This window comes from Sus scrofa, chromosome 18 (genome assembly GCF_054392235.1).
Source record: "Sus scrofa isolate SSC_HxYL_T2T_F1_AM1 chromosome 18, Sscrofa_HxYL_maternal_Yorkshire_Landrace_v2.0, whole genome shotgun sequence".
Taxonomy (NCBI): Eukaryota; Metazoa; Chordata; class Mammalia; order Artiodactyla; family Suidae; genus Sus; species Sus scrofa.
In genome coordinates, this window is record NC_139400.1 from 25,876,712 (window position 1) to 25,901,698 (window position 24,987).

At 48.3% G+C, this 24,987-nt stretch overlaps 1 long non-coding RNA gene across 6 annotated transcripts in view; it reads right to left on the reverse strand.

Moving 5' to 3' along the window:
* LOC110257550 (uncharacterized) overlaps window positions 1-24,987 on the reverse strand; it is a 416,793-nt gene that overhangs the window by 9,486 nt on the left and 382,320 nt on the right. For 4 of the 6 annotated variants that reach the window (XR_014833817.1, XR_014833816.1, XR_014833819.1 and 1 more), the window contains 2 exons: window positions 19,539-19,722; window positions 18,211-18,325 (listed from right to left, as the gene is read on the reverse strand). This is a non-coding gene — a long non-coding RNA (uncharacterized LOC110257550). The remainder of the gene's footprint in view (window positions 1-18,210; window positions 18,326-19,538; window positions 19,723-24,987) is intronic. The other 2 variants (XR_014833815.1, XR_014833818.1) reach the window with 1 other exon arrangement.

Below are 24,987 nucleotides of genomic sequence, written 5' to 3' on the forward strand. Positions count from 1 at the left end.
CACGGGCAGGATGCGCCCCAGATGTGAACTGTGAGACCCCCTCAGCAGTCCAGACAGCTGTGACTTTGGTCCCCTTTCTGTGACCTGAGCACATTCTCCAGGTAGAAGCAGTGGTGAAGGCCTTACCCATCACGGTCCAGCCCTGTCACCTCGGGGCAAATTCCTCACAGTCTCCAAATCGAATGAGGCCTTCCTCCCGGGGGTTGTTGAGGGGATCTAGTGGCAAAAGGCTTTCCCAGGACTGAGAGCGGGTACTGACCCCTTGTAGGCTTTTAGGGGATGGTGGCTTTAGTATTGCATGTCAGGCTCCTGAAGGAAAAACCTCATATGTTATCTCTCTGGGCCTAGATCATGGGCCAGTAGCCAGCATAGAGGAGTTGCTCGAAAAATGTCTGTTAAGTGAATGAAGACAAGTCAATGCGAGAATCTCTGAAACGCAAGTATAGATCATAGCTTCCCGAGAAAGTATAGAAATGGATAACTGATAATGGCAAGTGCCCGAGTCTCCCCCCAAAGCAGCTCACCTTGTGAGCAAGGAGGGGGTTTATTTGGGGAGACAGCCCTGAGGAACAGGAGTGGGGTTCAGGGAGGAAAGACAAGCCAACTCAGGGGTGTGCTATCAAGCTGGTCTCCACTGTGGGCAGCAGGAGTCAACCCCGCTTCCACCCTCTAGAAACCTGCATCTCAGAATGTGTCCACTGGCTCCCATCCATCCCTCAGTGTTCAAAGGCTGCCCAGTAGCTACCGAATCCTTCAGACGTCTAGGTTGCGAGCACATGGGAATGGCTAGGTGGCTCCCCCCCCCCAGCGACCTCAGCGGTACGTGGGGCAGAGGCAAAGGGAATATAGGGTCTGTCCCTAAAGCAGATGCTGCCAGGCTACATGCAGGCCACCCGGTTGCTACAGCAACAGCTGGGGTTGAAAGGGGGGGTCAGGTGGGTAGGAGATGGGGCACAAAGGACACAGCACAATACATAATCCTTTAAAACGCTTACTACTGCTATTCGAGCGAGATTAAAGTCATTTCACAAAGTCTTGTCTTGGCAAGAGCCGTCTGTTCTCTTCTACCTCTTCACCTTCACATTTCTGCCTTCACCATCCTCCGCTCCATTATTCATCATCAAACCAAGTTTTTGTTCCACCCTGGACATAGTGAGACAAGGACATCAAAGCGACACCGACAGCTGGACGCTGGTGAGGGTTGGATTCGCCCCCTGGCTCTGTGACTCATCACATTCACAGGTGACTTCTCAGAGGGACTTGTTGCTATTCCACCTTCAGGGCTTCAGGGCACCTCCTCCTTTCTCTCCTTCGCTGCACAATTAGCACCTTCTCCCGAATGGCCACAGCCTCTAATCGCCTGTAATACAGCCCTCGGCACTTTAACAGAATCAATGCTGATATGCACATGATAATTTTATTCCCTAATAATTTCACCTGCTTTATGTCCTGTCTCAACTCAGTAATAGACTGGGTGTTAATATTTCTGTTATTCTGAACTCAGTGCTGGGTACCCAGTAATGAGAGGAATGCCCACTGTTTTCTCTAAAGCACTGGACCACAAGATCAGGTACCCAAAGGAGACCGTGTAATGAGACCAAACTAATCCCGAAGACAAGATTTTTCTAAATGATCTTAGTGGGTTTTTATCCCATCAATTTAAAAAAAAAAAAAAGATGCCTTCATAATATAGGGCACTGATAAACCCAGGGAGGAGATGAAGACAGAATACAAGTATAGGGCACGAGGGTAGCGTAGGACCGTAGCCTCGATGTGATGCTCTGTGACAGAGGGTCATCAGCTCCCAAAGAACCTCCTCAAAGAGGTGATTTCATAAATGGCGTTGACGTCTTTACATCACTCACATACACGACCTCATTCAATTCGTGGGATCCAGCCTCACGCAGTCGTTGTCCCCACGACACCCATTTTATGGATAAGGACATTGAGGCTCAAAGCAATAACAACTCCAGTCCCACCAATGACAAGTGATAGAGATGATGGAACTAGAAAGTGAGCCTAGGTGTCTCCGATTCTAAAGTTTATGTTTTTGGGAGTTCCCATTGTGGCTCAGTGGTTAACGAACCCAACTACTTAGTATCCATGAGGATGAGGGTTCAATCCCTGGCCTTGCTCAGTGGGTTAAGGATCCAGTGTTGGTGTGAGCTGTGGTGTGGGTCACAGATGCAGCTCGGATCCCGCGTTGCTGTGGCTGTGGCGTAGGCCGGTGGCTACCGCTTCCAATTTGACCCCTAGCCTGGGCACCTCCATATGCCGAGGGGGCAGCCCTAAAAAGACCAAAAAAAAAAAAAGTTTATGCTTTTGATTGAGCTGTATTACAACAAACACTGAACAAAGTGCCTTTCTCTCTCTCTCTGTCTCCCTCTTGATGGTGGCTTGATTGTCACCATAGCATTGGAAATGCCAAGGACATTGCGGAGAAGAAGAGAAAGGACAGGCGCTGGATCGCAATGGTGAACTAAAAAGAGTAGCAACTGAATGAGAACCTAGCCAAATGATTTAGGGAATGACATTCACAGGGATGAGAGGCTGGCAGGCTCCCTGTGGGATGCACCAGAGGGACAGAGGGATCTGGGCTCTAACCTTCCACACCCTCCTTAGCTGTCTGTGTGTGGCTTAGACAAACTGATGTTCCCTGCCTCACCTGTGAAATGGAAATCATTTATGAGAAAATCAAGAGAATTTGTGAGAAAATATGACTACGTATGCGATGTGCTTACTATCTGCTACACAGTAAGCATAGCTCAAGAAAGGTAGCTTTTTTTTTTTTTTTTTTTTTTTTTTTTTTGTCTTTTTAGGGCCGCACCCATGGCATATGGAGGTTCCCAGGCTAGGGGTCAAATTGGAGCTGCCGCTGCCGTCCTACACCACAGCCACAGCCACATTAGATCTTAGCCGCATCTGCAACCTACACCACAGCCCATGGCAACACTGGATCCTTAACCCACTGAGCAAGGCCAGGAATTGAACCTGTGTCCTCATGGATGCTAGTTGGGTTCATTAACTGCTGAGCCACGATGGGAACTCCATAGCCTTTTTTTTTGGTTTGTTTTGGTTTTTTTTTTTTTTTTTTTGGGTCTTTTCATCTTTTTAGGGCCATACCCACAGTGCATGGAGGTTCCCAGGCTAAGGGTCTAACTGGAGCTGCAGCTGCCGGCCTACACCACAGCCACAGCAATGCCAGATCCAGGCTGCATCTGTGACCTATAACGCAGCTCATGGCAACACTGGATCCTTAACCCAGTGAGCGAGACCAGGGATTGAACCTGAAATCTCATGGTTCCTAGTCGGATTCCTTTCCAGTGCGCCATGATGGGAACTCTGTAGCTATTTTTTAAATTGAGGCAACATTGATCTGCAACCTTCTATAAGTTGCATGTGTACCACATTATAATTCTGCTTCCCTATACCCTACAATGTGCTCACCATCAAACGTTTCATTTCCATTCATCCCCCTCCCTCCTGCCCCTTCCCCTCTGATAACCACTGCTCTGTTCTCTGCAGCTGCATGTTTGGTTTGGTTTGGTTTGTTCATTTCTTTTGTTTTTTGTGTTTATTAGGTATTTTTACTTGGAAGTACAGTTGAGGTACATTGTTTCTAGGCTTCAGGTGTACAGCATAGTGATTCATAGTATATAATTTACATCTTCTATGCTCTTAAATGTTATTTAGGAGTTCCCATTGTGGCTCAGCATGTTAAGAATCTGACGAGTATCCGTGAGGATACAGGTTTGATCCCAGCCTCACTCAGTGGGTTAAGCATCCAGCATTGCTGTGAGCTGTGGCTTGGGTCCCAGATATGGCTCCAGTTCAACACCTAGCCTGGGACCTTCGATATTCTGCCTGTGAGCCCCTGTCAAAGAAAAGTTATTAGAAGACAATGGCTGTAGTTTCCTGTGCTATACAACATGTCCATATCACTTATCTATTTTATAGTAGTTTGTATCACTTGACCTCATATTCTTATTTGCTCCTCCCCCTTCCCTTTCCCCTTTAATAGCCACTAGTTTGTTTTCTTTCTTTTCTTTTTTTTTCAGTTTTGGCTTTTTAGGGCCGCACCGGCAGCACACGGAAGTTCCCAGGCTAGGGGCTAGATAGGACGTACGGCTGAGGCCTACATCACAGCCACAGCAATGCAAGATCCAAGCCACATCTGTGACCTACACCACAGCTCATGGCAATACCAGATCCTTAACCCACTGAGCAAGGCCAGGGATCGAACCCACAACCTCATGGATCCTAGTCAGGTTCATTAACCACTGAGCCATGAAGGGAACTCCACTAGTTTGTTCTCTATACCTGTGAGTCTGTTTTTATTTTGCACATACATTCATTTGTATTATTTTTTAGATTCCATATTTAAGTGATAACATACAGGGTTTGGTTTCCATTGCCTGATGAGAAAGATATTGCCAAGACTGATGTCAGAGAACATACTATTTTTCTAGAAGTTTTATGGTTCCAGGTCTTACATTCAAGTCTTTGATCCATTTTAGGTTTATTTTTGTGTATGCTATGAGAGAGTGGTCTAGTTTGATTTTGTTTGCATGTGGCTGTCCCGTTTTCCCAGCACCATTTATTGAAGAAACAATCCTTTCTCTGGTATAAGTTCTTTGCTCCTTTGTTCCTTTGTCATAAATAAATTGTCCATATATGCATGGTTTTATTTCTGGACTCTCAATTCTGTTCCATTGATCTATTCATCTGCTTTTCTGCCCATACCAAACCGTTTTGATGACTATGGCTTTAAAAAATAGTTTGAAGCCAGGCAATGAGGCCTCCAGTTTTGTTCGTATTTTCTTAGGATTGCATTGACTATTTGAGGTCTTTTGTAGTTTCATATAAATTTTAGAATTTTTTTTGAATTCTATTTCTGCAAAAAATGTCCTTGAGATTTTGATAGGGATCACACTGAATCTATAGCTTGCTTTCAGTAATATGGGCATTTTGACAATGTTCATTCTTCCAGTCATGAGCATAGAATATTCTTCCATTTATTTGTGTCTTCTTCAATTTCTTTCAACAAGGTCTTATAGTTTTTTGTGTTCGGGTCTTTCACCTCCTTGGTTAAATGTATCCCTGGGTAGTTTATTCTTTTACTTGCAGGTGTAAACGGGACTGTCGTCTTAGTTTTTCTTTCTGCTAGCTTCATTAGCATATAGAAATGCAACAGATTTCTGTATATCGATTTTGTACCCTGCCACTCTGCCAAACTCATTTATTATTTCTAATAGTTTTTTGGTGGAGTCTTTAGGGTTTCAAAAGGTAGCTATTTTTAATAGTGCATCACTGACTTGCCATTGGAAACATACTTTCCGTGGCCTTTAAAAAAAAAAAAAAAAAAAACAAAACGCTGAATGTGACAGAGGCCACAGCTGGAGATGGGGGACAGTAGGCATGGTGTCAGCCACCCCCCACCCCCTCCCGTGGGTACATCTTCCTAGCTGGAGGAAGGTCAGTGCCAGCTCCCTCAGCACATTTTTCTGCTGTGCTCCTCTGTAAGAGGCTAGGGGTGGCCATTCTGTTAAAGGGCCAACTGGAGACACGGCACGGACAGGGAGAAGCAGCAGGGCACCCTTGTGCCACACCACCTCATCCAAAGAGACATCCAGTATTCTCGTGTGTGGGTCCACGGGGATCTTGCAGGAGGTGGCTGCCTCCCCTGGAGCCCCCCAGAGCTCCTTCCACTGGTGTTTGGTCCTGCAGCTCAGCTGGCCTCTTCCATCGCCATCCTTTGGAACTCACATGCACACAGCTCCACAAAGTCTCCGAGCTGAGGCCCTGCTGCCAGCAAGCACCCAATGCATAAACAGTCATGAGGACCACCTCCCCTCAAGCTCCCCAGAGAGCCGCGAGGGGCCCACTTAAAGCCTCTGCCAAGCACGTCTCTCATTGTTGGCACCCTGATCAACCTTCCCGGGGGGCCCTGAGTAAGAGCTAAGGCCAGGCTGGAGGAAAGAGCGGGCCCCAGTGAGTTATGAGGCTGTAATTCCATCAAGGGCTTCTGGAGAGATCGTAAACTCACATCCCGCGTCTCCCCGTCCCCCTGGCCCTTCTTCTCCCCAGAGTGATTTACAAGCCTGTAACGCTGAGGAGGGACTGCTTCTTATTTCACATAATCCAAATATGTTCCTAAAGCCACATCAGTCCTTTTCTGGGCTTCCAAGCTGCCTGCCTCAAAGCCAAGGAGCAGCAGCAGCGCCCTCTGGTGGCTGGAGGCCCAGGAGGGCTCCTGGGTGACATTTCCGGAGTTTGTGGAAACCTGAGTCCTGCCTGGAACCCAGTGGATAATGCAGGGCCTCTCTGGGACTCAGGGACACGCAGATGTAAGAGGGGTTTACAAAGCGTTGATTCTGCGGCTCCACAGATTCAGGTGACAAACATTTATTGAGCCCCAGCTCCTGTGGCACTCTCTACAGACCCTAGGAGTCACTTTGCCAAGCCAAGCCTTCCTTCTGTGGTTGTTTTTTTGGCCCTTCACACCCCTGCAAATACTAAAGACTGAGTGTAAATGCACCATCATCCCAGCCTCCTTCTGGCTCAAGACACCACCCGGAGGCCAACGGCATTGCACCAGGACCTCGCACTGGAGTTTATGCTTTCATTATCTGTCTCTCCCAGGAGAACAGGCGCTCCGTGAAGGCAAGAACTTCCTCTGTTCGGGCTGTGCTGTAACTCCAGCATCTGGGACAGTGCCCGGCACTAAGCAAGTGCTCCAGACGTGTTTGTTGAGTGAAGCATGAGTGAAGGAATGAGCAAACCATTGCACATGCGTGGCGGCTGGCTGCCTACAGCACTGACCCCAATCGATGACTTAAGTCCCAGCCCCAAGAGGGAGCACGAAGGCTGGTGGGGCTGGTACAGGACCCTGCTTCCCCTCTTCTCCTTATTGCTAACTTTGCTTTGGGCGGAGGTCCATAGGTCCATTTTGCATGGTGGAGAGAGAGGGTGACGGTCCTGGAGCTGCCACTGGGACAGGGCCAGAGAGCAGGAGCCCTGAGGGCTCCTCCAGCCTGCTGTTGTGATGACTTCTTGTCGACCTGCCTGACTCAGGCAGCCACAAGGGGAATGTGCCATCACTGGGTCCCCAGGACACTGCCTCTGGGATCAAGACAATAAGTAATGGCCCCAGCTATGGAGTGGAATGGCCACCCTCTCTGGCCCAGATTCTTTCTGGGGCTCTGCGTGCCTGACTTCTCCCTGAGCCTGGCTTTTCTCTTTAAAATCTGCTCATGTTCTCCTCGGTGGTGGCTGGTAACTATGGAAACTACAATTAGGCTGTTTTGCTCAGTGTCTCTAAAAATTGCCAAGTGCAGGCAGCAACAGCCTCTGAGTTATCAGAGACCCTGCCCGGGCTCTTCCATATGTTCTTTGGGGACACACCCTCCGAGCATTTACAAAAATGCTCCCCCAGCTACCTGAGATGAAAGATCAGGGTTTTTTTTTTTTTTTTTTTGGTAAAAATTTCATTGCAGTCCCATGTTTTTGTAAAATACAATGAAAACAAATTAGAAAAATGAAAAGACAAAAAAAAAAAAAAGATATACCACAGACAAGCCCCCACTTTATAATGGTAAATTCAATAGACGTAAGAGTACTCTTTCTAATTGCTATACAATTTTCTCAGTGCTCATGCTCCATTTCCATTCTATATCATCCTGGGCACGCATCAGTGTGTGGACACGCTCCAGTCACGGACCACTCTTGGAACAGCCCTGGCCTGGACCGCCAGGAAGATGGCCCAGAATGCCACCCAGGGTCCCGCCCGAGTCCAGACGCATCTCTGACCAAGCCTGCTGACCCCGTCCAGCTTACCCCAAGGATGCCTCAGGGTGGAAGGTGGGGCTTCATTAGGAACACCGACAACCCAGGGAAATGTGTGCCCTTGAACTTGAGCAAGGTAAGAGAAGCAGCTGCAATGGCCTTGCCATGCCAGGAAGTGCTCTCTCAAAGCCAGGAACTGGGGCTTAATTAACCAGCCAAGGGGTGTTTTCCATCACCCTGGATTCCAGCTTGGGGGATCTGATGGCACAGTCCTGGGGTCACTCAGAGATCTGACTGATATGGCACTGCTTTATGGTTCACCAAAAAACCCCAGCACTTTCTTCTTGCTTTCTACTGGAATGGAGATTACTGTTTGCATGGCTACATGACCTCGGAGCTTCTTTCTCCTTGAAAAAAAATTGAGGCACACTTTTTATACTTTTTATACAGTAAAGCACACAGATATTAAGAGTACAGCTAGGAATATTTATATACCAACCAGATCAGCATCTAGAACACATTCATCTCCCCCAACAGTTCCCTCATGCCCCTTCTTAGGAAATACTAACATTCCCCCACACTCTTGAGCTAACTACTATTCTAATTCTCATCACCATAGATTAGTTTTACATGAATCTAATATAAATGGGATCAAACAAGTGTCTGTTTTAGTTTTTTACCCCTTTCACTCAAATGCCTGTGAGAGTCATCCACGCTGGGGCCTGGCATCATTGCCTTCTTTTTCATCGCTGTATTGTATTCCCTTGATGCTGCGAACGTTCTTGTACAGCTTTCCTGTGCACGTACATTTCATTGTTTTCAGATACATATTTATAGGGTAATTGCTGGGTCACAGAGCAGGTAGGTGTTCAGGATTTTCAGTAGACACTGCCAAGTCATTTTCCAAAGTGACTGAACAAATTCTTACCTCCATCAGAAATGCCTGAGAATTCAGGTTGCTCCACATTGTTGAAAGATGTGGTTTTGTCACCCTTTTCACGTTAGCCATTCTGGTGGGTGTGTAATGGGGTCTCATTGTAGTTTGAATTTGCATCTGTCCAGTGAATAATGGTGTTGAGGACCTTTCCATAAGATTATTGGCCATCGAGATATCCTCTTTTGTAAAACACATGTTAATCTTTCACCCTCTTTAAAAAAATCATATTTTAAATCATAGGTACATAGGTAAAGGCCTATGTCAGAGATAATGTGGCTTTGGCTCTAGACCATGACAATAAAGTGAGCCACACACATTTTCTGGTTTCCTACGGCATATGAAAGTTGTTTATTTTATACCACCTATTAAGTTCACAGTAGCATTAGGTCTAAAAACACAACGTCCACACCTTAATTAAAAATACCATATTGCGGAGTTCCCAATGTGGCTCAGGGTAAACGAATCTGACTAGCATCCATGAGGACACGGGTTCCATCCCTGGTCTTGCTCAGTGGGTTAAGGATCTGGCAGTGCTGTGAGCTGTGGTGTAGGTCACAGATGTGGCTGGCATCTGGCGTTGCTGTGACTGTGGTGTAGGTCGGCAACTCCAGCTCCAACTCGAGCCCTAGCCTGGGAAACTCCATATGCTGCGAGTGCGGCCCTAAAAAGAAAAAGTAAATAAACAAATAAATAAATATCAAAATACTGTATTGCTAACAAATGTTAACCATCACCTGAGCCTTCGGCAAGTCATAGTCTTTTTGCAAAAGTAGCATTGAAGATCGCTGCTCCCCGACTGTCATAGCAGATATAAAAATAATTAAAAAGTTCTCTTCTATGGCTAGTGTTTCTGTGAACTGTTGAAGAAATGTTTACATATCTCCAAGGTCATGGAGATACTCTTCGTTTTCTTATAGGAACTTTCTCAGATATTTCGGGGTCGTCGTATTACTGCCATTGGTTTCCATGTTTTCACAGATGGGATGTGGCTGGCTTGCACTCAGAGGCTCTCTCAGCAAAGGGAACACAGGACCTCTGAATATATAGCCAAGATAGACATGGGGGACCCACTGGGATGAGCTGACTCAGGGCCATGATGGAGCTGGGGATGACCCAGGAGGAGAGCCCCACGCCCAGCCTTCCTGCTGAGACAGGACTGCACCTCCCTCTTGGCCCTGATCTGTACCATACTTTTGGGGTGACGCCACTGGTTTTTGATTATTGTCGTTAAAAGGCAAGACATGTTCATGACACCTAATTCAAGAGACACCAAACAGCTTCCATCCTTCCCATGTTCCCCAGCCCTCACTTTCCTCCCCAGGAGCAGCGCGTCTCTGTCCATCTCCCCAGAAACGGCCCGTGCATACTTTGCGATACAGTTATTCAGTCTGACGGTTGCTAAGAACACAGGCTTGAACTCAGTAAACAATGGCATGAGTATCTGAAGCCTATCTAGAAGTTCCCTGTCATGGCTCAGCGGAAACGAATCTGACTAGCATCCATGAGGGCGCAGGTTCGATCCCTGGCCCCACTCGGTGGGTTAAGGATCCGGCATTGCCACGAGCAGTGGTAGAGCTCTCAGACATGGCTCAGATCCCATGTGGTTATGGTGTAGGTATGGGGGGCAGCTGTAGCTCTGATTTGACCCCTAGCCTGGGAACTTCCATATGGCTCAGGTGCAGCCCCAAAAAGACCAAAAAAAAAAAAAAAAAAAAAAAGATAAAGCCTATCTAGCCACATGTCCAAGCTCCAGAAGCAGGGGTTTTGAGGTTTCTTCTAAGGGTGGGGGTGGGGTGGGTATTTTCTCAAAGGAAAGAATGACAGGACCATGGGAAAAGAGAGAAATAAGACCAGAGAGTGGGAATGAAAGGAAGAGAGAGCCTGTAGGGTCATAAAGCGATCCATCTGCCCAGTGCGCTGCATCAGGGTTCCAGATTCTAAGTGCTCCACTGGTTCCTGGGGACCAGCCTAGCCTTGGCTGGCAATGCATGAAAGCCACCTGCTCAGGGCTCAGGCCTGGGCCTCCTCTGCTGTTTCAGTGGCTCTTCTCCCTCTCTGCTGAGGCGCTTACCTGTTCACACCATGCTCCTGGAAACCCTGGATTTGTCTGAGAGTTTCTTCAGTTTTGAAATGTAATTATTGTATAGGCAAGAATCTCTTTCCACATGGTTTCATTGAGAGGGGAGCCCTGCCTTCTGGGACCAAGACAAAATCTGCATGGGGGCAGCGTGGGGGTGGGAGGGAGACACAGAGAAAGCCACCTTTCCAATTATCGGATACGTGGAAGCCAGGGAACATTTGGAGAGAAGCAGCCCTCCCAGGTTTTGTCGCAGAGAAGCGTGCAAACTGGGGACGGGGCACAAGAGGTGCATGTGGACGGGCTGATTCAGGCCAGCCCTGCGTGTGCTGCCGGTCCTGGACATGCGCCTCACAAAGCCTGTGACATTAGAGACATCCACGAAAGGGCATCTTGCTCCCAGCGCTACCGCCGGTGGTCCACTCCGCAGAGGGGAGGTTTGCCCCTGGCCCCGCCCCTCCCGCCTGGAATTCTCTGAGGAGGCAATGCCAGGGCAGGCTCAGCCGCTGCTGAGCCTTTGCATAAACTAAACCGGCGTCACTGCTCTGGGCACAGAGCAGAATTCTAAACCATGGAAGGCCTGGTCTTTGCCCTTCAGAGCTTACAGTACAACTAAACAGACCATAAAGAGAGTTGAATAGATGACTTCACCATGCTTTGATGATGGCAGAAAGAAATGCTGGAGGACAGTTCATGACTCATTGGTAAATGAGCAGGAAAAGTCTAATCACCACAGGAACTCCACGGACGGAGCTGCTGACAGCAAAGGCTTTTCAGAGGAGCTGAGATTTGAGCCGCCCCTCAGGTGGATACAGCGCGAACAGAAGAGAGGAAGGTGACTGAGCCACATCAGAGAAAATCAGCGGTTGCCCCAGGGCTCAGAGAAGCCATCCCTGCCCACCCATATACGATCAGGTCCTGGCACCTGGGAGAAGTCGAGACCTTGCCCAACGTCAACAGTCGGCGCAGGCCAGGTAGTAGACCTTCCAGTTCCCTGGGTGTGCCCCAAGGGTGCCCGCATTTGCCTGTTGTGCTCCGTCACCCACCCTCTGCAGGAGCCCGAGAGGCAATGGCAGGCAGGCTGCCATCCTGGAGGTGGTGGCAGGCGGGGGTTTTAGCAAAGCCCTAGGATGAGCATCTGGGGTCTTCCCTCCCCATTCCTCTTGGCCATCTGATGGCGCCTCAGCCCTCCCCTTCTTCTCACTTGCCCACAGCTAAGAGGCAGAAACTATTTTTGCTGTTCCCTTTTTCTTCTCAGTCCCCCTCACTTTCAGGAAAAAAAAAAAATCCAAAGACACAGAAGAAAATTGCTGCGAATGTTTCCTCCTCTCCCTCCATTAGAGCTGATGCTTATAAATATTGAAGAGCCAAGCTCCACCAAGCTCGGTGAGGACCACTGGTGGCTGTTCGCCCCCTCTTCCGTCTCCCAGGGCAACCCCTCCCGGAGGCAGAGGGAAGGACCCTGCTCTGGGAAAGCCAGGGAGGCAGGCTAGCACTGCCAGAGCAGCTGGGTCACCAGTGCGGGCGGGGGAGCCTCCTGCTACTGGGGTAGCCAGGAGCCAAAAAATCTGCAGCCCCGCAGGGACACACAGGACCCTGACCTCAGGGATCTTGACAGGGAACTGGGGTTCTCTGGGGGACAGTTTGCGACACAAGTTATTAAAAATAAAAGGGCCCTGATATACAGGGAGAAAAAAAAACTTGCTCACAGCCGCCCCTCCCACGGGCTCACAAGCGAGATCCCAAGCGCCAGCACTCAGGAGGTGCTGATGACCTCTGCTAACCTAGAGGCTTCACGAGGACACCCCAAAACCTGGGCAGAGGGGCACTGAGGTGCTCGACACCCAAGGCATCCTTGACTCTCGGACCCAGACAGAGAAGGCAGAGCAGGGCAGGGACCTTAGATGCCACACCCCACTCATGCATAAAGAGAGCTGTTGATGGGTAAAGACTCATCAACAAGACGAGTCAACTAGACCCCAGCAGCCCCCCGACGCCTCTCTCCAGGTTACCATAACTTTCTAGTTCTTCCACGTGTGCAGTCAAAACTTTTTGCTCGAAAAACTTAACACCGTCCTCAGGCCCTCTGCTGAGGGACAGTCTGGACAGCGGCACATCCTCTGAGGGCAGGTGTAGAGCTGTCAGGACACGCACTGTACACCAGTAAATCAGGGGTCCCAGCCCAAGCTTGTGCCCACATTAGCCTGGCGTGGATTACCATATAAATTGGATTTTACTGCCATTTACCATTTCCCCTTCCCAATTTACTTTTTCTACTTCCCTCCACCCCTGTGAACCTCTCCCTCAAGATTCTTCTATTTCCAGAGGAAAAGAAATCCTTTGTCTGAACTCCAAGTCTGCCCCACTGGCTACAATTTTGCTTTTTGCATCCGTCCAACCCCAAAGAGTGATGCCTCTGGATTGCACCTACACGCTTGATGTGTTAGCCTCATCTGTCATTTTTTTTTCTCTCTCTCTCTCTTTTTTTTTTTTTCTGTCTTTTTATGGCCGCACCCACAGCATATGGAAGTTTATAGGCTAGGGGTCAAATCGGAACTACAGCTGCCGGCCTACGCCCAAGCCACAGCCACACCAGATCTGAGCCATGTCTGAGACGGACACCACAGCTCATGGCAACTCTGGATCCCTGACTCACAGAGTGAGGCCAGGGATCGAACCTGTGTTCTCATGAATGCTAGTTGGGTTTGTTACCACTGAGCTACAACAGGAACTCCTGATCTGCCATTCTTGAAGCCTCTGTATTTTGTCAGGTACACTGCAGCCTGTTTTAGTGTTCGCTGCCAAGCTGCATGTCTGTCTTTTCAATGTGGATGGTCTTTTTGACACCAAGCACGGTGCTTTGGCGCCTTGTCCCATGCAGACTCAGGTTGCCTAGATTTAGGAGTGGGAAGAGGATTTTTGCCACCCCTACTACCTTGGCCTCTCAAGCACTAAGTTATCTCATTGCAGCAACGAGCTATGAACTATCTCTGCTGCAAGGAAAGCAAAACGACTCTGGGTTGCAAATGGGTGATGGGAGGCTGGTGCCGAGAGGCAAATGAGAAAGAAATACAATATGAAGAACACAGGACTCTAGTGATTTGCATTCAATGTCTTGTCTTTTCCCGGCTGCTGAGGTCTTTCATTTTCTTCCCCAAAGATTGAACACCATCGTTCAGACTAAGGCCCACAGTTTGACTCAGAACAAACAAGGAGAGGCTTTGCCCATCACCTACCACCCACCTCTTTCCTATTTCATCAGCTGGAAGGTGCTGAATGTTGAGTCTGGGAACGGAAGGTCCATGGAGGAAATTTCAGCCCTGATCAAAAGAATGGCGGGCTCTCAAATCAGTAGCCTTTTTTTTTTTTCTTTTTTTAATCTTGCTCGCTACCTGACAGCCAAATCAATGCTTCCTTTTTTGCAACAAATTTTACTCTCACTCTGATGAGCTCACAGCTGGCAGAGAGAGACGCTCTTCTCCTAAAGCCACGTTTGTGCTCCCGACTGAAGTTTCTTAGGAAAAGGAGGAGAGATTCCTGAGTGCCTGTAGTCACGCTGGTCTGGCTCCAGGAGTTCTGATGGAGGGTAAGGTCCCAGGAGAGCCAAGGAACAAAAAGATCTCTAGAAAAGGGATGGTTACTCTACTCTAGGAGAAAGAGTCACCCTAAAACAAGGGGAAGCAAGGAAAGAAGCTGGAAGAAGGCGCAGCAACTGAGTGTTTACCCTGGACAAGGCACTGGAAGGCCATTTATAATATAATAGGAACAAAACATATTAGGATACCAATTTACCACCTCTCTCGACCCGCAACCTTCCAGTCATCTAGACTTGCCTCTGTTTATCCCTCCCACCTCCCATGAACACACATAAACTCTGAAGGAGAAATTTCCATCAAGGTTCTCAGGTCTCATAGAGACCAGACGCGTCGTTGCCAAAGGGGAGGGAGAGGGAGTGGGATGGATGGGAAGTTTAGGGTTAGTACGTAGTAAATACAGTAAATATGCATTCTATTCAATGGCTAGTAACTATCCATAGAATGGATAAGCAATGAGGTCCCACTGCACAGCACAGGGAACTACATCCTATCTCTTGGGATAGAACATGATGGAAGACAGCATGAGAAAAAGAATATATATATATATGTATGTATGACTGGGTCACGTTGCTATACAGCAGAAATTGACAGAACACTGTAAATCAACTATGCTTTAATTAAAAAACTGAAGTTAAAAAAAGATTCTCAGGCCTTTTGATGTGATAAGGAGAATGGGTGGTTAGACTCAAAGAGGCTGGATGCAGAGGGAAAGCAGGATGGTTTAGTCCAAAAGACTAAGATCATATAGCAATTAAAAAAAAAAAAATGGAAAAGAAGGGACAACCCAGAGTGAGTGAGCAAAGTCCAAAGGAGCTCCGCAGATTGTTCATGAGAAAGAGGTGGATCGTGGGCGGGTTCTGGAGAAGCAGGGGATAGAAGGGAACGGGTAGAAGAGGAAGAAGAGCTCCCAAGGGCTGCAAGGGGGTTGGGACTGCATTTTCTTTAGTGTTCTTCAAGACTTGCAGGTACAGTTTGGAATTCCTTTTCCGTTGCCATTTGGCTGATCTCTCTCTCTCTCTTTCTCGGCTTTTTAGGGCTGTACCTGCAGCATATGGAAGTTCCCTGGCTAGGAGTCAAATGGGAGCTGCAGCTGCCAGCCTACAACACAGCCACACCACAGCCATGGCAGCCTGGGATCTAAGCCACGTCTTTGATCTACACACTGGATCCTTAATGTACTGAGTGAAGTCAGGGATCGAACCCAAATCCTCATGGGTACTAGTTGGGCTCATTACTGCTGAGCCATAAGAGGAATTTCCTCTTTTTTTAAAAATTGGCATATAGTTGATTTACAATATTGTGCTAGTTTCAGGGGTACAGCAAAATGATTCAGTTACATATCTGAATACACACACACACACACACACGTTATTACAAGCTATTGAATATAGTGCCCCGTGCTACACAGTAAGTTCTTGCCATCTGACTATTTCTACCTGTACCTCTTTATTTAAATTTTTTTTTTTTGCTTTTTAGGGCCACACCCAAGGCACAAGGAAGTTCCCAGGCTAGGGGTCAAATCAGAGCTCTGTAGCTGTCAGCCCACACCACAGCCACAGCAATGTGGGATCCGAGCTGCATCTACAACCTACACCACAGCTCTCGGCAATGCCAGATCCTTAACCCACTGATCGAGGCCAGGGATCGAACCCGTATCCTCATGGATACTACTCGGATTCATTTCTGATGAGGCACAATGGGAACTCTCTCTACCTTACCTCTTTAAATACAATTCCATACAAAGACTGAGCTATGAGGGTCCACAAGATTATTTGGTGTATATGTCAAGACTCAGTTTGAACCTAAGGTGCAAAATTCAACGGACCCTCAAATAACTATCCTACGGCTTGAAAAAAAGAGCACAGAGCACGACCCCTCCCTGCCTGCTCAGCTACCAGAGTCACCCTGAGAAGAGGATTAGGTAGGTCAGGGGTTAACCCGATGGGCAGAGTAGTGGCCCGGAATGATTCTCCACTGATCAGGCACTGACACCGATCGCTGCTCTCAAATAATTCCAGTTTCTTAGGAAAGTGAATTTATTGAGGGTGGAATAAAGATGAATTTCTCAGTTTCATCATGGATTTTTTTTTTTTGTCTTTTGTCTTTTGTTGTTGTTGTTGCTATTTCTTGGGCTGCTCCCGCGGCATATGGAGGTTCCCAGGCTAGGGGTTGAATCGGAGCTGTAGCCACTGGCCTACGCCAGAGCCACAGCAACGCGGGATCCGAGCCACGTCTGCAACCTACACCACAGCTCACGGCAACGCCGGATCCTTAACCCACTGAGCAAGGGCAGGGACCGAACCCGCAACCTCATGGTTCCTAGTCGGATTCGTTAACCACTGAGCCATGACGGGAACTCCTAACTGCTGCTTTTGTCAGTAAAATTTTATTGGAACCCAGTCACACCCATTCATTCACATCTCATCTATGGCCGCTTTTACCATCCCCAGGAAAATTGTGTCGTTGTGACAGACCGTATGGCCTCTCCAAAGTATGAAATATGACAGACCTGCTGGCCTCTTATAGATAACAGGGTGGTTTGTCCTGGCTGCTATGCGTTAACTCTCAAGGTCAGGAGGAATAAGAGGGTGGGTACAGAAGTCTTTCAGGGTCTTTGTCCTCAAGGACCTTACAAGTTCATAGCTAGAAGGATCTTCTCCATGAAGCATAAGCTTGAGTGGCTGTCAGTTTTCTGCTCGGCCAATGATGTGTGTCCTCACCCCTGGGCCTCTGCTTTGGTCCTACTGTCTGCTCCAGTCTGTCCTGTGACCTCTCACCAGGGAAAGCGTGTGCATGCAAAACAAAGCCTGCATTCTCCTTCGAGTCCTTCTCACGCACAGCCTCTGGACCGCACACTCCCGCTTGTGTATCTTTGCAGCCCTAGGGAACCTGAGCAGTGATGTGTACCAGGCAGACGTTCAGTGAGCACTTGATACTTTTAGGAGGGAAGGGAATCTGAGTGGGTGGAGAAGCCCCAGAGAGTTTCCCGGAGTTGGTGGCAAAGGCAGCCTGGTTTGGGGACTCAGACTGAACCGAGGCAGGGTGGCCAGGCCTGCAAATGCAGGAAGGATCAGAGTTGGCCTTGGCTGGAGGTGTGTTGTGAGTCATGGGTTGGAAGTGGGCTGGACTTATCCCTTCATTGGCAGAAAACATGATCCGGTACACGGGGAGCCCCGACAGCCTCCGCTCGCGCACACCCATGATCACCCCCGACCTGGAGAGCGGAGTCAAGATGTGGCACCTGGTGAAGAACCACGAGCACGGGGACCAGAAGGAGGGCGACCGGGGGAGCAAGATGGTGTCTGAAATCTACCTGACGCGCCTGCTGGCCACTAAGGTATGGGACTTGAGACAGCGCGCGGGGCACACGTGGATTATGGGATGGGACTTCCTCACCTCAGAGAAAGGCCGGAGCTGGCAAACACCTAGCATCCATCCCGGTGCCCCTCTGTCATCCATTGACGCAGACCCTGCTAATTAGCCCCACCTCTTCCCCAGCACAGAACCTCAGAGTCCTTCTTTTTTTTTTTTTTTTGTCTTTTTGCTATTTCTTTGGGCCGCTCCCGCGGCATATGGAGGTTCCCAGGCTAGGGGTGGAATCGGAGCTGTAGCCACCGGCCTACACCAGAGCCACAGCAACGCGGGATCCAAGCCGCGTCTGCAACCTACACCACAGCTCACGGCAACACGGGATCGTTAACCCACTGAGCAAGGGCAGGGACCGAACCCGCAACCTCATGGTTTCTAGTCGGATTCGTTAACCACTGCGCCACGACGGGAACTCCTTTTTTTTTTGTCCCAAACCCTCCATTCACCTGCAAATGGTGACGCTGGCTGCATCATCATCTTCCTGATTCCTCTGACTTCGAGGCTGCGCTGAATGAACACATGGGGCCTTGGGGTTTATTCTGGCTGGGGATACCGTCATTCCTTAAGAAGATGAAGATGCAGTTTTTGTCTTCAGAGTCTATTGTTGGTACTTGATGTTTTAAAATAAAATTATGGTATCTGACCCTTTTGAATCCAGTAAAGATGGGATAATTATGTATTAAAGACAGTTTCAGAAGTTCCCTGATGGCCTAGTGAGTTATGGATCTGGTGTTGTCACTGCTGTGGCGCTGGTTTGACCCCTGGCCTGGGAATTTTCACATGCTGTAGGCACAGCCCAAAAAATAATAATTAAAATTATAAAAAAATTATAATGAAAACAATTTCAGCCACAAGATACAAAAATAAAAAATAGAAAAGGACTTCTCTCTTACCTCAAGTTTCCCTGCCTTGGGAAAGTTTTTTTTTTTTTTAGGGCCGAACCTGTGGCACATGGAAGTTCCCAGGCTAGGGGTCAAATCAGAACTGCAGCTGCTGGTCTACGCCACAGCCACGGCAACACCAGATCTGAGCCACGTCTGTGACCTACATACACTACAGCTCACGGCAATGCCGGATGCTTATTAACCCACTGAGCGAGGCCAGGGATGGAACCTTCATTCTCATGGATATTAGTCAGGTTCATTACTGCTGAGCCACAATGGGAGCTCCCCAACATTTGTTAATAAAAAGTCACACACAATACAAAGGTGCCAGGATTTTACAGTGAACACATATATACCCTGCTAATTAAATCCTTCCATTAACATTTTACATGACTGCCATTTTCTGTCCATCTATCCATCCCTCTGTTCGTCCACCCACCCACCTTATTTTTTATTTTACTACATACCTTTATTCTGTTTTTATTGAGATATAATGGATATACTGTGTCAGTTTAAAGTGTACAATGTTTTGATTCAGTATTTTTTATATTGCAATATAATTACCACCCTAGTTAACACGCCATCACATCACGTAATTATCATTTCTTCTTGGTGGCGGGAATATTTTTAAGATCTAGTCTCTTAGCAACTTTGAAGTTCAGAATATAATATTGCTGCCTACAATCACTAGGCTATGCATTAGCTTTCCAGAACTTATTTATCTATTAGTAGCAAGCCTGTACCTTAAACAACATCTCCCCAATCCCCCCCAGCCCCCAGCCCTTGGGAACCACCTTTTTACTCGATGTTTATATCAGTTTTTTTTTTCTTCTTTAGATTCCACATGTAAGTGATACCATCCAGTACCTGTCTTTGTCTGTCTGACTTACCTCACTTTGCATTGTGCCTACACGCTCTACCCGAGTTGTTGCAAATGGCAGGATTTCCTTTCTTCTCATGGCTGAATACTATTCCATTGTGTACACATATGTAGCTTCATTACTGTATCTTCATTATCATTCTTCCATTAACAGACATTTGGTTGTTTCCATGTCTTGGGTCTGGTAAATAATGCTGCAGTGAACATGGGAGTACAGAGAGCTAGTCAATATCCCGTATTTATTTCTTTTGGGTATATACACAGACATAAATTTGCTAGATCATATGGTAGTTCATTTTTAAAATTTTTTTGTTTTCCATAGTGGCTGGAACAATTTACATCCCCATCAAGAGAATGAAGAATAACTCAACAGGGAAAGGATAGTCTCCAACAAATGGTGACGGAAAACCCGGATAACCATTTGCAGAAAAATGAAACCGAACCTCTACTCTACCTTATACCACCTACAAAAATTTACTCGAAATTTTGTATGACAGGCTTTAAAAAGATAAAAAAAGAAAATAGAAACACTGAAAAAAAAAAACAACCCACAAGGCCTGATAGCATAAGTCTTATTTTGCAAGTGCAACTGTAGAATAACTTCTAATTTATCCTATTTTTGATGCAGTTCAGAGTAAACTGCAGACTTCAATACATGCTAAATGCTTCAGCATGGATGTCATTAACTAGATTTCAGGATCTGTTAGATTTATTTGGAGGTAAAATTTACACACAAGGAAAGGCACAAATCTTAGGTGTAAGATTTGCCAAGTTTTGACAAAAGCATACACCTACTGTAACCCTAACCCATATCAAGGCATGAACTGTGCCTTCACCCCAGAAAATTCACTAATGCCCCTTCCTCATCAACTGCCTCACTTCGGCCCCTCAAGGCAACAACAATCCTGACTTTTTTCTGCCATAGATTAGCTGAGTCTGTTCCAGAGCTTCATATACATGAAAAATGTGCAGTATTCTCCCTTTCACCCTAATCGCAAAATAAATTAACCTCTAGTTCCTTCAGTGTCGGGAAACTTGGATATTTTTTCCTTGCACGTGTGTAGAAAATAGGGACCTTGCTCATTTCTTATAAAGACAAGGATTCTGTGGCTCATCGGTTCTCATGCTGGAGGATGGCTGCACATACGATGAAGTGATTTAGCAGAACTGTCAAGACCTGGAGTGACCCATGACAACACAGGCTCTCTATAGACTGAGTGAGGCTTGGGGTGGATTCCTGAGCCCTTCACTCACTCGTGGGAAACATTCACGAAGCTTCTATAGCATCTGGATCTTCCGGAGCTTCAAGGGACTGCTGGGCTGCAGGGGTGCCCAAGTTGGGAGTCAGGCTGTACAATCCCTTCTGAACCCAGCCTGGTCTGACATGCCTCATTTCTTTGACACAGGTCATTGCAAACATCCTTTCTTGGATCCTGGAATCGGAGCTAAGCTGCGAGGGCTCTGCAGAATTTGCGACGAGGGAGAAATGTCTTGTTTTCCTCGTGCTCTCTCTGGGAGGGAGCCGCCAAAAGAAGGAGCTATCCGCATCGCCTGTGGTGTAAGACCACCCGCCAGCACAAAAGAGGAAGCAGAGGGAAGTAAACAGACCAAATTCTGAAATGCGCTCATCAGCGCAATCTGTCCTCTGAAATGTTTTTGCAGCGAGAGATCGTCGGATGCAACAGAGCGGAAGGAACTAATCAGCTAGCCTAGATGACAGCATTAGAGAGAGGGAAGAGGCATCCAGACGGTCGTGTCAAGCCCTCACAGGCGCATCAGGGCGGGATGCTCTGACTCAGATTCAGAAGAGTATCAGCCTCAGTCACATGGCTTCCGGGCACAGGGAGCTTTTCCATGACTCTCTCGGGCGCCGGCACTGTGCTGCGGTGTGTCCGGTGCTGAACACAGGGATGGCCCAGGTGGGAAATGGGATGATGGTGGTGGTGATGATATAAAATGAGGCTGTAAAGTGGGGATTCTTTCGAACTTCCTCTGCCTATGTTTTTTTTTTGGGGGGGGGGGAGCCTGGATAATCACAGCAGGATTCTGCAGAGCTAACCCACAGAAGAGTAAATGTCAATCCACGTGGTCAGTGAAGGAGGAGGAAAAGGAAGAAGAGGAGGGATCCCCTCTCCTTGGCATGACTAATAGGAATTAGTCTAGTGTTCACACATATAATGACCCACATCCTCCTGCCTTAATAGGGCCGCAGGTGCAGAGATGGCTAAAGGGGAGGGTCCATGGGTTCAGAGTTTCTGGCTTGGACCTAATGGAATGCTAATGGAGGTAATTAGGGCCCAATTGATTATCCAGGATGCACTGAGGAATGTCCTGGGTTGGTATACATGAAAGCTAGAGGACCACATGTCCTGGAGGCATGAACCAGACCGTTAAATCCCCCGCTTCTCAGAATGGGCTGGGGAGGCTCGGAGTCTGAGCTCCCAGCCAGCGAGTGAAACAGGTCCACAGCAGGTGGCACTTTGAGGAAACACCAGCAACTTTACCTGGGGGCTCGGGGCCAGTGGGAAAGCAAGAAAGACATTTTTCTCTCTATCTTCCTGAATGTGAATCCCAATTTTGAGCCATGGTTCTCCTTGGAAGCTTCATTCCACCAACATACAAGGCCCCTCGTCCCTGTATCAGAAAGGACTTTGTCCTTCTTGCTCATGATCTGACTCAGGGACAGCAGTTTACCCCCTTCCTCACTTGCTTCATTTCTTCCCCCCACCCCTTGACACAAGAATAGGAAAGAGAAGGGACCTGAATATTTTAGAAGTAAGGCCAAGGAAGGAGAAAGCAGAATGAGATCACCCTGCTTCTGGTGCTCTGGATATATAATAAAATACACATGGTTACCATCTTCGAGGAACTTCCTCTCGAGGGTCAGGCTATGAAACTAACTGGAGGAATGGAAAGTTTTTCAGATGTAGCATCTGAGTTGGGAACTAAGGAACTAAGTTGGGGACCATGTTCCAATAGCAAATGCCAAAGCCAAGAACTGGTCCCAGCATTCCACAGTGTACATCAAAATTGAAAAACCTCCAGAAAAACCTTCTTAAGAACTGACTCACCCTTACCCCAGCTGTTTCCACCTTTCCTCACTCAGGTCCAAGTCTCCCACGGCCTCTCCGCTGGCTCCACCTGCCCCCTGATCACACTGCTTCCCTTCCCCAGGCTTGTCCAGGACTCTCCCTCCTCCTGGGCCACCTCTTCCCCAAGCTCAGGGACAGCCTGGAGAAGTCCCCACAGGGCACCTCCAGGCATTTCTTTATAGTGGGGACACCTCCTGACTCCCTGCCATCCCGGCCGCGGGACAGCTGTCCAGCTACCCCTGTGGCGGGCGTCCCACCCTAGCAAGAGCCCAGAGTCATCAAAGCTCGCATCGCCAGGTGGCACAGCCACATGCCCCAAGGGGCAGAGTGGTGGGAAATGGGCGGGCTAAGCAAGGGCTCAGCCCCCCCGGTGCCCACAGGGGGTCTCCTGCCTCAGCTTGGCAAGTGCTGGTCCCAGATGACACAGCCTCCTGGCCTATCAAATGGCCTGTCAGGCTCATGTTGGTCACCCTGCTCCATCTACCTGTTTGTCTCTCTGTCACTATTTCATGCTCCCTGAACATTCATGGAGGCAGAGGTGACACTGAGCGGGGTCCCCCTGCCCTCCCAGCCGGTGCAGTTCAAAGCACCTTGCTTTCCTTGACAATTTAAAGAGCAAGAACTGTCATATCCCAGGTTTCTGTGCTCAGTGAAGCATTGCCAATTAAGTCTCCAGGGAGATTGCCACTCACAGGAGGGCAGAGCCTCCAGGGCTGGAAACAAGGGGCCCCCATCTGGGGATGCTGAGGGGCCAGCTCCAAAGAAGGGATAATGGGGGAGCTGATGCTTTCTCATAGGCCTTTCTAGAAGCCTGGAGGCTAAGGTAAAATCTCCCCCTCCTTCCAAGCATTTGAACCCCTAACCAACCAGCTCCTTTCCAACCCCCCCATTCCCCAACACACACCCCAGGTTCTACTGTCCTAACAGGTCCCATTACCTGCAGTCATGCTTCACTACCTGAGACAGTTCACAAAAAGATAACTGCCCAATAAAAAGCTACAAAAGAACTTATTTGTAATATTTCAGTGTGCGACCATGTCTGAGTGAACGTGTCTATTTGCTTGTCCTGGTCAATGTCACCTGTCTATGGAGGATGCTTTCAGAGAGTCCATGACTGGGCACTACCTTGGGAACTCAGTGCCCGAGCAAGTCCAGTGGGAGTGAGCCTAACGGAGCAAATGGAGATCCAGTCCCAAAAAGAACACCACCCCCCCCAAAAAAAAAACCCCAAGCTAATTGGATTGTAAAGAGGGCTGGGGAATTGGTAGCAGATGCTTTACTTCACATGGACATAAATTTTGGTTCCCTGAGGCACAGTGGTGTGGGGATGCAGTTTGGGGAAGGGGAGTGCATGCACACGTATGCAGGGAGGGCAGGGAGCCGCCCTGGGACCAGGACAAGCCCCCAGGTGAAGGATTTCCTGGGTGCTCACGGAGGGCTCTCCCCTTGTCTGTGAAGACAGGGAGCTCTGGGTGTGGATTTGGGGAACCATAGCAGCAGATCAGAGGGGACCTCAGAAATGTGCTCTTCCAGCCACTCCACGACAGATGAGGACCCCCGGCCCGAGGGGTCAGGGCTTGAAGGTTACGAGTACACGGGCTGGATGGGGACTGGCCTCTGGACGTCCCATTTGGTGCCACTTCCCCAACAGCACACAGGCGGGTCACAGTGCAGAGTTTTGCTCCGGTCAAATATGGTGGCAGAGCCCCCCTCAATGTGACAAGTGGAAAAGGCAGACGAGTCATGCCTCCAACCCTAAGAGAGGGAAGAGCTTTCTCTGTTCTCCTCTGGACAGAGGGTCCTAGCGGTCACATCCGCACACCCTCTCAGTCCCCAGAAAAATCCATCCTCACAGCCAGCAGAGCCAGTGGGAGCATGACTCACGAGAATGGTGGAAAAGAGAGAACCTGACACCCTAGAATCAAAGTCATCTGTGCATTTGCCTGACTCCCTCCCACACATGGCCATGGCCAAGGCCACCATCCAATCCCCAGAGGATGGTCAGCTCCTCAAGGCAGGGACCGTGAGCTCTGTGAAAACTCTGGAGCCCAATCCAGAGAAAACTGCACCTGCAGGTGCTTGATGCCTATTGAATCGAATTGGATTGGATCAGCAGGTAAAAAGTCGCTGGCTTTGCTGGACTTGGATATATCAATGATGGCAGCAGTACCTGGAGGTGGACAGACAGCCATTTGCCAGGTGACAAGGAGAGAGGAACAGATTATAGAAGGTTGAATCAATGGCGGGGGGGGGGCACTTGAGGAACAATGTCAATTCAAAGGAAACACAATTTAAAGTGTCCATGGGAATTTTCAGGATGCCGGTTTGCCCGTGTGTAGTTCAGAAGTGCTGCTAGCTGAATTCCCA